Source organism: Cupressus sempervirens, chromosome 3 (genome assembly GCF_028749045.1).
Source record: "Cupressus sempervirens isolate cs-2001-9-10 chromosome 3, ASM2874904v1, whole genome shotgun sequence".
Lineage (NCBI taxonomy): Eukaryota > Viridiplantae > Streptophyta > Pinopsida > Cupressales > Cupressaceae > Cupressus > Cupressus sempervirens.
In genome coordinates, this window is record NC_143120.1 from 538,684,595 (window position 1) to 538,699,286 (window position 14,692).

At 33.2% G+C, this 14,692-nt stretch overlaps 1 pseudogene across 1 annotated transcript in view; it reads right to left on the reverse strand.

The window, feature by feature from the left end:
• Positions 1-2,261: 2,261 nt before the first annotated feature.
• LOC149567539 (uncharacterized) overlaps positions 2,262-14,692 on the reverse strand; it is a 172,768-nt pseudogene continuing 160,337 nt past the window's right edge. The window contains exon 9 of the transcript XR_016361635.1: positions 2,262-2,717. The product of XR_016361635.1 is annotated as an uncharacterized LOC149567539 (transcript). The remainder of the gene's footprint in view (positions 2,718-14,692) is intronic.

Here is a 14,692-nt window from a genome sequence, read left to right on the forward strand (position 1 = left end):
TAACGTGGAGACCTTTGTGTGTTGTCATGTATACTCTATTCCACTTAAAATGCTTGAGATCAGGATGCAAAACATGTTTCATGCAATCCGACAATTGCTCTCCACCATCGGTTTTACGATTGATGCCTACAACAAAATAAAATGAAACATTTCACGAATTCAATGGAACTGAAAATATAATTGTTCACTTTTTATTGGCTAAAACAAAAGTATATGTTTCTAATGCCATTTTCTTTCTTTTATTAAGATGTGATATATCTCTACTATTTTTACAGTGTTTAAAATTACTCAAATGGGTTTAATTTATTTTCCATAGCATGAATCGAAGACTACCAACACCAATTTGGTTAGGAATATGGACATTGTTCATGGTATCTACTTTGTTTGTTTTGACTTGTTATACGTGTGGTATATAGTATTCTATTTTTGGTATCTACTTTATTTGTTTTGGCTTTGCTATACAGGTGGTATATAGTATTCTATTTTTATGTGCCTGATAAATTTTAATCAAGTTTTATATGAATTTCTAATATTTTTAAATTACAAAGATTTTTTTAAAATAAAAAAATTAATTTAAGCTTTTATTTTTTCAATTTTTATCTTAATTTTTTTTTGCAATTGATATATTTTTTATTTTTTAATTTATTATTAATTGTAAAAGTTATAATATCTATATGTCTTAATTTTGATGTTAAATCATATTCTAATGATGTAATTATGTCTTACTCCTAATAGCCAAGTATGCTCAATTTGATACTTTTCAATATAATAATTTTTAATTTCTAATTGATCTTTTATTATTATTATTATTTAAGAGTGTTATTTATTTGTTTTATTTGAACATAAAATATTAGAAAGAGTTGTCTCTATTAATTGATTAAGAAATCATTTAACATTTTAAACATTTAGTGTTTAGTTTAGATTTTTAGAAATATCATTTTGTATAATTATAAATATATTTATTAGGTTTTCTTGAAGAGAGAAATTTTAGAAGAATCAATTTAATAATTGATAAAATGAATTTACTTTGGGTAGATTGAAAGTGATATTAATTTCAATTCTAACAAATATCTTTGATCTGGACTGTGTCATTTAGTAAGTAGTATTACAACAAATTTTCAACGTACTTAGCAATTCACACCACTCATTAATGGGGTCCATATCAATCAACTTGCCCAATCTAGCTATTGGCAATTTTGATCTCTCCATGAATGAATTTTTAGAAATGTGTGATGACATTGTAGAACACCTCGGAAATGAAGCCTAAAAGCTACATGTAGAGGCATACCAACTTAAGAGGTTTCAATGGGTTAAGAAAACAACATGTACCATGCCAGATTCCTATTATGATACCCTCAGAGAACATTGATATGGCATCAGGTTAATCTTTACATGACTCTTAATTAAGAAATGGATACATAAGTTTTTGGAGATTGTTTATTACATAAAAGGAAAGCGGTCTAATTATATATCAACTCACTTCAATAAGAAATTATATCTTTTTTATTAAGATCCATTTTTTTCTCAAGCGAACAATAATATTGCATGGATTGCAAGGTTGTACAAAGATGGGGACCACAAGGAGTTTATTTAACATCATCATACTTGAGCGGATAAGTAAAACCTTTAGTGAGAAAATATGAATTTGGACAATCAATTTATAAATTTCATCCAAATCATATCATAGGTTTTTGCACTCTATGATGTCCAATGTTCGAGAAGCTATTTTGGTTCAATGTTTTTGACTCGTCGTTGATGATGTCATTGCACCTAATGTAGTCCACTATATATTTAATAGTCACTTTAACAAGAACAACATCTTGGCTTTGGGGAAAATAATCAATATGGCATATTTTAGAAAATATAAGAATAATTCTTGGCCAAAGTATGAACTATGTGCGCACTTGTGTCAAATGTCTTGAGAAGTCAAGTTTCCATATTATAACTATATGCAATATGTTCATTTGAATGAAATTCATTCTAGAAGAGGTATACAATAGATTGCAATTGAACGAAGTCATTGCTTAAATTATCAAGAAATAATCCCCAAATGAATTGCTTCATTTCACCAATGTATTTTAAAAATAATTAAATTTTGGACTACAAGAAATTTCCATTTTCAATTATGGGGATAATAAAGTTGTATTATCGTGTTTTTTAAATCACATATTTTGCGTTATAGTGGATGTTACATCAATGTCACATATAATAATTGTAAAGATTAAATTACTCCATCAAATAGTTTACATTCTACAAAAATATTGTTAGAAAATTATCTACATGAAAGTCAATGACATCATTAAACATATATAATACTATCGATCTAATCCTTACACCCTTCAAAGGTGCAAATGCTAGTTTAATAATAATCTTAATTATTTTATGAATCAATGAAATCAGGCTCTTTCAGCTTTCGGCAAGTTCACAAATTACAATAACATGAATATAGAAATGAATGTTAGTCACCATGTAAATGAAGGAATTATATATGATGGAAAAGCACCATATGACTGGGTAAGAGCTTGTAAAGCTGCCGTCTCCGGAACCATTCCAAATTGAGAAATTCCAAGCTCACTGGCATGAATGCCCCCTGCAACTAATACTGATTGCATACCTGAATTATTTGCACCCAACATGTCATGATGAAGGGAATCTCCAACCGCAATACATTCTGCAGCATCTACCCCCGTCAATTCCTTGGCCGCTTCATAGATGACCTGTCAGCATTATTAAAGTTTTAGTAGAGTTAAAAGTCACTGTGTGCGTGAAGCTTCCATTTTATATACACAAATTCAGACATCTAGAGTCCAACATAGTAAACAGTGACCCACGGGAAAGAAGTTCCAAAGTTAATGCCTATGGTGCACTTTGACGAAATTTGATTCACTTTCATAAAACCATCACAGCCTTTAATGCTGAGTAGGTTATCCATGGTATTTGATCTCTTGACTATCCTAGTCTTAAAGAAAAAGCCATCAACCTTGAACCAATTTATCTGGTATCAACTATAAAATTTCTTATTTGCTCCATCCCTGAATAACTGCAATTTATATCCACATCCTGACCACCAATTGCTCTTCGTTGAAGAAAGCGCTTAGGATTGACAAGCAAGCCCATTAAGATTATAAGTTGAACAAGTTCATTATCATTAATTTATTAATGAAACCTTCTGAGTGCCGCGTTAATGCAAACCAGCCAACTTATGGACATTATCCTCGGACAACAAATAAAATGCCAGTGAACCCAAACACAACCATTATAAACGCACAGCAAAAAGCTCATTAAGTCATGCACAAGACTTGGCCACCATAACCGATGGATATGCAGAATGAACAATGATAAATATAATTAGCTATTTGTTTATGGGTAGTTGTTAGGTTTCAGTTATATTCCTGTATCGATATATATGGAAATATATTATGAAAATAAATAGGGAATGAATGCAATGAATATTTTTAAGTTTGTTACATTTCTCCTCTTGTAAATTATGTATTTATTTCAGCTTTATTGTAGCATTCATATTCCTTCAATTTGTCTCAGACCTTAGGTCGAAAGGTCCTGTAGAGGACTGAAGATCAAATCTGGAAGGCAGGAATTCATGTGGAATTTCATGGAAGAGTTGATTAAATTTGAAAATGCCTAAGATCTCCATGACATGTGCAGGATTGATAAGAGAGTTTCTGGGTTTTGATTAACAGATAGAGAGTGAGCCAGTGAGCAATAAAAGTCTTTGAAGAAAATAAGTTACTGTTGAATTTTACCACAGCCCCGTGCATAATAGGAGAAGAAGCTATTGTTTTTACATTAAAAATTTGTTGCCACTGATCTGTTGCTAAGACTGCACAACTTGAGGAGAGGTGGTTGTATTTGGCGTTGGCAGAGGAGTCACTGGGATAAATTTAGAATAATTTATTGAAAACAGACATTTGTTGGTTGCGTGGAAAATTGAGATTGCGGATATGAGAAAAGGGAGCAGACTAAAGTTCAAACTGATCATTGTTTAAAGAAAAAAGTCTGGTTCTACAATAGCCAGCCGAATTTTTGGAAAGGTGAGTAGAAATGTACAACCAGACAATTAAATAAAAGGTGGAGCCACCAGTCAGCAAAGAGTGAATTTTCAGATAAGTTTTTTTTAAAAAAATCTTTCAATGAAATTCAAATAATCATAAAAAAGGGGGAAATTGTTGATTTTATGATAATAGATGGTTTATAAAACTAATAACTTGTTGATAAAAAATTAAAATTTGCAAGAGGAGATTCCTGTTTATAGATGTTTGTTTTGTGAGACACTAAAGATTGGTATCAGAGAAATTACAAAAGAAACTAGACTGTGATAAAAAGAAGTTCAGAAGGAAATGGTGAAGGTGAATTGGCTCTTTTTTTAAAGAGAATTGTTTTATTTCAGAATCTGTTTACAGGAAGAACCTGATAGCGAAGAGTCTGAGGAGGTGAATGTGTTGTTGAAAGATCTGTTAAATGGCGTGATAAAGGAAATCCAAACAAGGTTGAAATCTTAATAGAATCTCGTGAATAAGGTGAGTTGAAAGTGTTTGTTTTTAATGGGTAAGATTGGTAAAAGGGTGAAAAAAAGATGATAAAATTTTTATTTGTGAGATGGATGTTTTAAAAAGAGAATTAATATTAGTTAAAGAAAATACAATTCAGAAATGATATCGAATATGAAAGAGAGGACAAAAAATAATCTTAAGACAATAAGAAAATGAAAACCAATGAAAGATTAGAAGCCAGAATAAAAACTATTTGATGAGGTTAAGGAAAAGAATAATGATTTGGAAGAAAAAAGAGATTATAAAAGGAAAGTTTAAATATAAAAGCAAAAAAAGATCATTTGATAGCATGCAATGAATGTCTATGATCAGAACCATTAGTTTATGATGTTTCATGTAGCACAGAACGTTTATGTTCTTTATTTGGTTGGTGTTATTTTGCTGAAGTTGTTTGTGAGCAAGGTGATAATACACTTGAGTCACAAATCTTCTTAGATCCAACAATAATGTATTTCATTATGCAAGTAGTGCTAGTTGTTGTAAAGACATAGTTGATTTGAAAATCGTGAAAAGAATGAGATACGAAGGTCATGGATTAGGACATCATGAATAGACAATGAGAGAGCCAATTGAGCTAACAATGAGGTCAAAGTATGAAGGCCTAGGTTATGTCAGAGACGAAAGAATTTTTTTATAAATAATAATGCTACAAATGTTACAAATTCCACAAATAGTTCAAGACTATGCAAAGCTCTCATTGGAAAAAGAAAGGGCATAGAAATGACAAGAGTTCGGACTTAATCCCTATACGCTATGTGGATTGACAAATCATTATGAAAATATGTTGGAACAAGGAATTGAACAACATATCTATGTCAGGATATATGAAATGGATTGTGGATGGAGTTATGGATGGATTTGGCACAAGATAAAGGGTGTGGTCAAAAAGTTATCAAACATAAATGGTCCTGTATGAAAAAGAAATCATTGTCTTGCTAGATGTCTACAAAAAGTTAAGCTGGAGGAAGCAATTTTCATAATTTTTTTTGATAATGCCGATGCAGTTGTTATTGCAAAGGGGGTGTTTAGTGGCATGTGCATAAATTATTCCAATGGAAATTTTACGGTGACAATTGACACAATAACCTTGCTAGTTTTTTTGTTTTATGGGTTATAGCTTTGGACATTCTTTAGTCCTCAATATTGTAGTTGTGGGATGAAGAGAATGAGATTGCAAGTTTAGAGTTTTGGAAATCGTAGATAGAGAAGAGATGGCCGTGTATGGTCATGATTGGAGTGAGCACCACAAGAGTAGCTCCCAATGTGATTGCATTGATAATTGGAGGATGTAGATTCCTAGTTTTTAGGAGATTGCAAAGGCAAGGCTCTAAGGCAAGATAGTGCTGCGGCACATGTTTTCGAGATTTTCTTAAAAATGTTCATTATGAGGGAGAAAGGATAGACTAATGACCATTTTTTTAATCAATGTTCATTATGGAGGGAATGAAAGATAATAAACATTGATTAATATATTTAGTTATTAGTTTATAGGTGATGGGAGATTTTCTTATATTCTTAAATCTACATAAGCTGAAATATGTGATGAGAATAAAACAATGCAATAACTTTTAAGACTGATATATTATCTGTATTGTGTTTTATGTATTTTCCAGCTTTATTACTAGTTTGTCTAGTCCTTCAACATCCACCGTGAGGTATGTCACATTGCTCATGAATGCATCCACCCACCAAATGTAAATGCCCGCCAATACACAAATATATCACCAGCCCACGAAGGCCCACTTAACAACGTCCAAGGCTGAGCACAACTCAAGGCTGAGCACAACTCACCCACTAATGCATCATTTTGTCTTTGACAAGAAGGAAAGAGAGCAAGTTCACTTGAATTCCACATCATTGCCAATGGATACCATAATTTTTATAAACAAGCACAAAAACAAAACCTACCTTGCTAAGCCCAATATTCTATTGATCTAACAATGACACTGCTATAGCCAATCCAAAAGTCAGGGCGAATCCAAAAGACCGACCAAGAAGTTAAAAGATAAATATTAGCAGTCATTCAATAGGGCCGGCCTTAATTATAACCATCAGTTAAGGCTTTTAAAAGTGATGATCAACAAGGAAGAGATGTGTCCCTTGATAACAGCTATAATGTAAGTGCAAAGACGTGACTTCCCCCACTAAAATAAAGATATAAAAAGGAGAAATGTTTCATTGTAGAGAACATAAGAACATCTCATTTAAAAAAAAAAATCTGCAATCAGGAAACAGCAGACTGATAATTCAGCAGGTAATAAGGAATAATCAGGTCTGAGTATGAGTATATTACAGAAGAAATTGGTCTAATATTTTTCAAACTGATCAATCAATCAAGGGACACAATTCAGATCAGCAGTCAGTGCTCAGAAAGAGCAGATAAGTTCAGAAGATCAGGTAATGGAGGAGATCAAATAATCAAGCCATCAAGCAGTCATCTCATCCTTGTACAAAGAGTAGCCATTCGTCTCCTATTGTTGATGTTTGGTAGCTTCAGTTGGATAAACTATGAAACTAAAGTGTAGATATATATATATATATATAAACACACACATAAATATATTATATATATAATATATATATACACACACATACATACATAGGTGTGTGTGAGAGATAATATCTATCTATATGTTAATTAAATAATATATTATTATGTGCAATATTATTATTAGTTCAACGCAGGGAGCTAATGATCCAGTTTCTTACCATCCTTTATTTTTTGGAATCAAAAAATTGAACTAAAGTTTCAAGTCTATTTATTTAAAAATTAATTTCTTCTCAGAAATTCCAATTTTTTTGATTGGACAGTGACTGTTTTCCTGCGGTTACAGGTAGTTTAATAAATGAAGTTAAAAGCAAAAAATGGAACGAAGGACAGGTGTAAAGAGAAAATAAATGCATTTACTGTGGCTATGATTTCCTGTCGGAGTGATTTTCTTCAATCCAGCGTATCGTAGAAAGAGCAGTAGAAACAGTTGGGAAAATCTGAATCTGCAGGAGATATGTTCCGTTTACTTTATGAGAGAAAAATATCATCTTTTTGGTAACCATTCTTGCTGAAGCTGCTAGAAACGAGCAGTATGTGCCGAGATCGCTTTGCCTTTTAACTTGGGGTATTTCTTTGGCAGTATTATGCATGTTGTTGCGCCGACAATTTCACTAACTCAAATTTTTTTTTATAAACTTGGAACATTTAATGAGGAGAACTTATCCATAGACCTCAAACTTTGTACGCATCTTCAATATTCCTCTTATGCAATCTAAGTAGGATTTAAAATCTTTTAGAAAGCTCTACTTCCTTTAGAAAAACTCAGACAAAATACTGAATTAAGCTTGTTTATAAAGAAAGGCAAAATGATTGTAACTCATGTACTAGTTGCATGAAAATTTGAACATTGCAAGAATGCACACACAAATTTCTGGGAAGAAAAAAGTACAATTTGCATGCTAATGCTGAAATCTGTATATTTAATATTATATTTTGAAAATCAACCCTGGCCGACAAGATATTTTGCTAGGAGACATAATTTTTTTGGACAAACCTATTTATTATTGTATATTTGGTGGTGTACTAAAAAATGATTTTGTTTTGAGGGGTTTTTAATTTTTGGACAAGAATCGGTTACTTCTCATCATTTTTTTCACACCCACGCCAGTGCTAAACTCATGCTTTTTGCAGAGGAGAAGTAACGTCACCCTAAATTATCAGTAAAAAAATTCAGCACCTTTTTATTGACGGAATATACCTGTCCATTTAAATACATAAGTTGAGGTTTTGATCGTGCTTCAGAAATTGGGATTATTGTCAACAGTTTATGTTGGAGATAGCCTTCGGTTAAGAAGAGATGTGAATAGTTTCTCACATATGATATGTAGTTATTTTCATAGCTGTCCACTAAAACATGATAAAAATGTTGGCAGTCTGTGTAATGACCCTTCTAAGATTCGTGCTAAGCTTTCTTTTATCTTCACAAACTAATGTCTATATTTATGGATTTTGGGTTTTGGTTGAAGGGTCTAATGAATTTCTTTCTATGTAATGGGAATGCAAGGATACAATAAAATATTATTTAAATATATTTTTCATATCCCTATTCAGATTGATCTATCCTTTCTCTCTCTTGTAATAATGTGATTGGCTTAGAAGATGGATGATTGTTCGTACTCTTATTATAAGTCTTATAATAAGTTTGTATAATGAATCCAATGGTCTACTAAGAATCTGTATGATAATTATGTATAAAGTTTCAAATTATGCCTCCAAGTGATCATTCTAATATAATTCTAAAAGTGAGGATGGGAATTAGTTGCTGATGACCCCAAACCTAAGGATTGATCATTGTATTAATAAATTTATTGATCTTTCCTTTAGAACGAATATCTTTGATCTGTAATTGTATACTCACAACATATCTTGCCAATCCGACCTTGTTGAATTGTGCAGAACCTGGGCGTATACGGAATGGAATGCTCTGACTGTTACTCTCTTCAATGTAAACTCTAAAGGATAAGATAGTGATAGAAATATCCGATGATATTATGATGCCTGTATAGTATCCTGAGCTATGTGCTATTTTGTTTCCCTTCCTTGAATTAAGTGTCGACTACGAATTCTGGTGTGAACAAACTCCTCGTATATCTAAAGCTCCTTCTGTTGGAATCACACATAGTATTCTGTTGCCTAGCCAAGTATGAGATTATCAATTTGTAGTTGGTATCAAACATAATGATTGATGTATATTCATTTTATACTGTACTGTTTCTGTAGATATCCTAGTTTTCCAAGGATATAGTCATTCGAAGATGCTATGTACTCCTTGATATATTTCTCCGAATCTTCCCCCTTCGATCTCCAACTATCCATGAGGTGCTCATAGTACACAATCTTCTTTTATCTTTCTTTTTTTTTTTTTTTTCAAAAATATTGCCTCTATCAACTCTAATTATATATTTTGTTTTGTCTGGTGTCCATGTGCTCTTCCCCTCTTGTATTACTTATTCGTCATTGTACTTGACTCTATCTTTTTGCTCTCCTGTCCATTTCCCAATGAAATTGATCCTCTTCTCTTCAACGTACCTGTTGATTGTACTTGGCGAATGTTGAGTCTCGGTCTTTGTTTGTATTGGAGTCTCTTACAACTATCTTTTCTTTACATAATTGGCAAGTTTCTGCTGACTATTCCCCTTCTTCACTCTTCTCATCTAGGATGATTGTGCTGCCAGTCTCTACCTTGATCGATGTCACTGAGTACCATAATAAACGCTGAACGTGATATGTAATATTCAAGTTAGATTATCCTTCCCTGCCAGTCATTCTTTCCAATCGCTGAGTGTGATGATATTTATATTGAGCCTCTTGCCTTTCTTTCTGGGTGTTCCCCGTTCCTTCCAAGTGTTGTTCTCCATAATGGATGCTCGAACTTTCTACCTTCCTAATGTCCCCATGCCCCTCCTGACTCGTCAGAATATATAGGTGCTGAGGGAAAGGTTGCAACTTTTCGCGGAGTCTCTTAATATGTTTTATGATATTGTATTTATTCTTTCATATATGAAATAATATTAATCTTGTTATAATAGCATGTTATTATTTATTATATATAATAGGTTATTATTTCTCATTTATCATTTGATATATATTGCATTGTAAAAGTTATCATTTAAAATATATCAATTTATATATCAATCATATTCAATATATATATATATGTATATTGGTGAAAATTCTATTCACCATCAATGTTTATTTATTATTGATTCTAATATATTATATCTTTATTGCATTATAATATATTCTATTATATATTTTTAAAAAAAATTCTATTATACTTTATTTATTTATTTTATTATTATTTTATTATCATTTATTATTTAATTTGATTGAAGGAAAATAGGGGACATGACAGTCTACCATCTGTATCTGCTGTCTTATCTTTGTGAAAAGTCATTTATTTTTTTGGAAGTTGTTTCTTTCAATTATTTGTAGGTGGAACTCCTCTTTAAAAATGTGCTTTCACAGTTTCTATGCAATTAATCAAAAACACAAAATCTTGTTATTTTGTCCATGTCATCGGACAGTTATATAACTGCAACTGAATAAAGACTGTCCTGTTTAGGTAACAGAACTGCAACAAATTCAAAAAAATCAGTGTATTTTTAAAAGAAGCTGTAATAGGATTAAGAGAACTCTGCCTTGGAAAACAGAGCATCTTGCCATTTGAGAATGGACAAATCTTATGACTTAAGACTTACTATCAATTTACATTGACATGCTAAATGATGAATGTACCGAATGCTCTAAAATCACTGGCCTCATCATTTACTTGATCTCAATGCATTTTGTGCATTTACTGTTTTAATCTGCATACAACAAAATCTCAAACATCGATGTCATGTTAATATTGCTATGGGATTACAAAACTTAAAATTCTGAATTTTTTTTATCTGTGCTGATTATGGAATGTTAACAAAGATCCATATATTGTACATATTCTTATTTACTCTCTGCCATGTACTTTTCCAACCAAGCATAAGGCAGGGACTGCTATTCCCCCAGAGCAATTGTGTGTTATTATATTAATTTATAGTTATCGAACAGACATGTCCCTTCATAGCCTTTGCTCATTATAAATTAGAGGCTGCTGTCATTTAGAACATACAGACCGCTTATACAGTGGTTAGTACATTTGCAGCGATCCATGAAAATCAACATGATATCAGTCAGGCTGCAAATGTAAGAAAGCGATTAAAAGCAAGGCAGCCATGTCTATATGTTAGCAAAACCTTTTGAGATTGCAGAAATAAAGACATTGACATCTTCTCTCAAACCTCACGGTCAAGAAGATTGAGTTTATAAACAGTAATATAGGGATGAAAAATGCCGAGGTGATAAGCAAGAAATGTAGTAACAGTCAACAGTAATTTCATGAAGTCAATATGATATTCAAAAGCTGAATAGGTCAAAACATTGACAACGAAGATGAAGATGGAAAATTTATTTTTGTACCATTCCTTTTGCGCACTCGTAGGATGGGTAAATTATCATGTTACATCCTTCAAGAGAAATGCAGGGAAAGCAAATAGCAAATGGCAGAGCTGAGAGCTTCTCTTCGAAGTTGCCCCGTAGATAGACTAAGACACTGAAGTCAATCCCTGTCAAAAAGGGATGTGTGGAAAAATATATTACCGAGGTGGCAAGTAAGGAATATAATCCTCACCCTGTCGAAAAAGACAATAGCAGGTAATTAAAAGATAGCAAGAAAAGTTAAGCACAATGCAAGGGACCTACCGCTAAGAAAAATGATAAAGGGAGGAGAGCCAATGGACATGATGGATGAAAAAGAATTGCCACCGTGGATTATTTAATCTGCAGGGTACGACAATATAGCAACTGATTTAAATACGCCCCAATGTGATATTAAAAGGAAAGTAACATTGGAGGGATGATTATATATTGTTCACTTTAAATTATGTTTTAGAGTATTATATGGAATGAACTTCCATTTAGTATTAGGTACATTTCTTTTATTTATTTAATAATTGATATTAAAAGAAAAGATATTAGTATTTGAAAAGACTAATAAAGTCTCTTATGATAGATTATACTTTTCATGGTGGATGTTTATATGGTACACATTATGAGAACGCGTGTGCACATACCTTAAAAACATTTTGAATACATGGTGAATGTTATGAAAATTGATATTCTGGAGGCTATTACACAAAGTACTTGGTGAATATCATGCAACTTGATGTTCAAGAGGCCATTACTCATAGTACTTGGTGAATATCATGCAACTTGATGTTCAAGAGGCCATTACTCATAGTACTTGGTGAATACATTGCATCTCAACATTCTGGAAGGCCATTCTGGAATGTATTTGGTGAATATCATGTGTTAATATTTTGGAAGACCAATGCTCATGATATCAGATGTGAATACAAACATTATTTTAGTACTTGGTGAATATCATGTGTTGATATTCTAGAAGACCAATACTCATGATATCAGATATGATATCAGACATTCTTTGAGAACTTGGTGAATATCATGTGATGATATTTTGGAAGACCAATACTCATGATATCAAATGTGATATCTAAATGTTACTTAGAGAATTTTGTGAATATTATGGGTTGATATTCTGGAAGACCAATACTGATGATATTATGTAATGTCCCCATTTTAGCAGTTGACCAAGTGTGTGCGCGTTAGCCTTGTTCTACATGGTCCCGAGGGCTAACGAAGGGTTTAATGGGATCTTGGAGTGTTTTGGCCTAGTCATTTCCAGTTTGCGCCAAAACGAAGTTGATTTACTTAGTTTCAGGCATACTTACTATTTTTAGTAAGTCGGCAAGACACAGTGCAGGTCAATTTTGGTGATTGGACTCGATACTCCTCGGTGAGAGCTTTCCGATGAGCTATCACTCGCATTATTCGGAGTCCGATTGCTAATACATTTTAATGCCTGAAGTTTTATTAAAGTAACGTCTAATTTAATTGTAAAATATTAAAGTGTTACTTTAATATATATTTTATGGTGATGTGTACCCAAGGGAGACATAAGGGGTATTTTAATATATGTTTTATATTACACATCTTTTATCCCACATTGCCCATATGAGTTGAGGGGACCCGTGGGAATAGAATAAAAGGAAGCATTTGTGGCTTCATTAGACAGGTTGAATATGAGAAATTGGTGTGTGAGTTGCAGCTTTGTTTTCGGCATTTGAGGACGTCTATCCTCTCTTGTAACATTCTAGACGTCATTCCCTTGGGGTTTGGCCTTTGGAATTCTTTCTTATTGGCTTCATTATCAGGCAGTTTAGTTGCATTTCCGGCTACAGGCAGATTTGATATTTTGCTCATATCTTCTTCACTACTTGTCCGACGCTTATGCCGCTTGGAGGGAATGGTATTATGAAGGTAGTGGACTGATTTGAGGACAAAGTATTGTAGCAGCAAGTTCGTAAGCATGGGCTGGAGTATTATGACAATATTGCTAAAGTAATTAGTGAGTTGATAAATCTGCTATGTATTTGATTTTATGAATTCTGAAAATAACATTTTATTAGCAGCAGTTCATTTCTACTTTGCATATCATTGTAGTTGCTTTCTTGTTTATGTTGTATGATACCAATTCCATCCACGAAACACAACAAACAATAAATGTTTGATTTCCGGAATTATAAGGGGTTTAAAACATTAAACAGAGAAATAAGAAGTTGAATGCAAACTGTTTGACATAATTCCTTTCAGCAATTTGGTTTAGTTTTTTGGGACATCCAGGGGTGCCCATTACAGTGGTATCAGAGCTATAAGTCCTGCCATCCTGTGGAGGTCTTATAGGGAATTTGGAACAGCCGGATAGAGGGAAAAAGTAAGTAAAAAAAACATAGGCTAAGCATTTATGTTTGAGCATGCGACAGGGGTCTTATAATTTCCGCGATACCAGAGCAAGACAAAATAGGATTTCAGACTTGCAAAGCAAACAGTCTAGTACATCCGTGCAGGGGGACATTGAATTCAACCATACAGACACAGAGGAGATATTCTGTGATCAGGACAATAATATGGGTGATCGAGATGACAGGAATACAGGATTAGGCGGAGGCAGAAATGCTGGTCCAGATCAAGGGGAGGTACTGTTCCGACAGTTACTGGATACATTAGAGCAGGGGCAGCGTATGCAGCAGGAGCAGAATAGGCGAATGGACATGATGTTGCAGCTCATGGCTAGACAGATGGGTGTCAATATTAATCCAGGTGATGCCAACAACAGAAACAATAACAACGAGGGAAACAATAACAACAGGGGAAACAATAACCATGAAGGCCAAGGCAACAACAATGGTCCTGAGAATAACATTAATGGTAATAATGGACACGGCAACAATGGGAATGAGGCTGATAACTTTAGACACGTTGCACGCCCAGCACGGACTGTGAGCTCGAGACCTCTTCTACCCACTTTTCCACCCAGAGATCCGGTTCATCCAGTAAACGAACCGCAGATTACCGAGTTACAGGATCAGTTCAGGAGGGACTGGGAGGCTAGTGGACCAGAGTTTCAGGCGGATATTTCTCTTAGAGATTATATGGACTTGAGGATGAGACACATGCC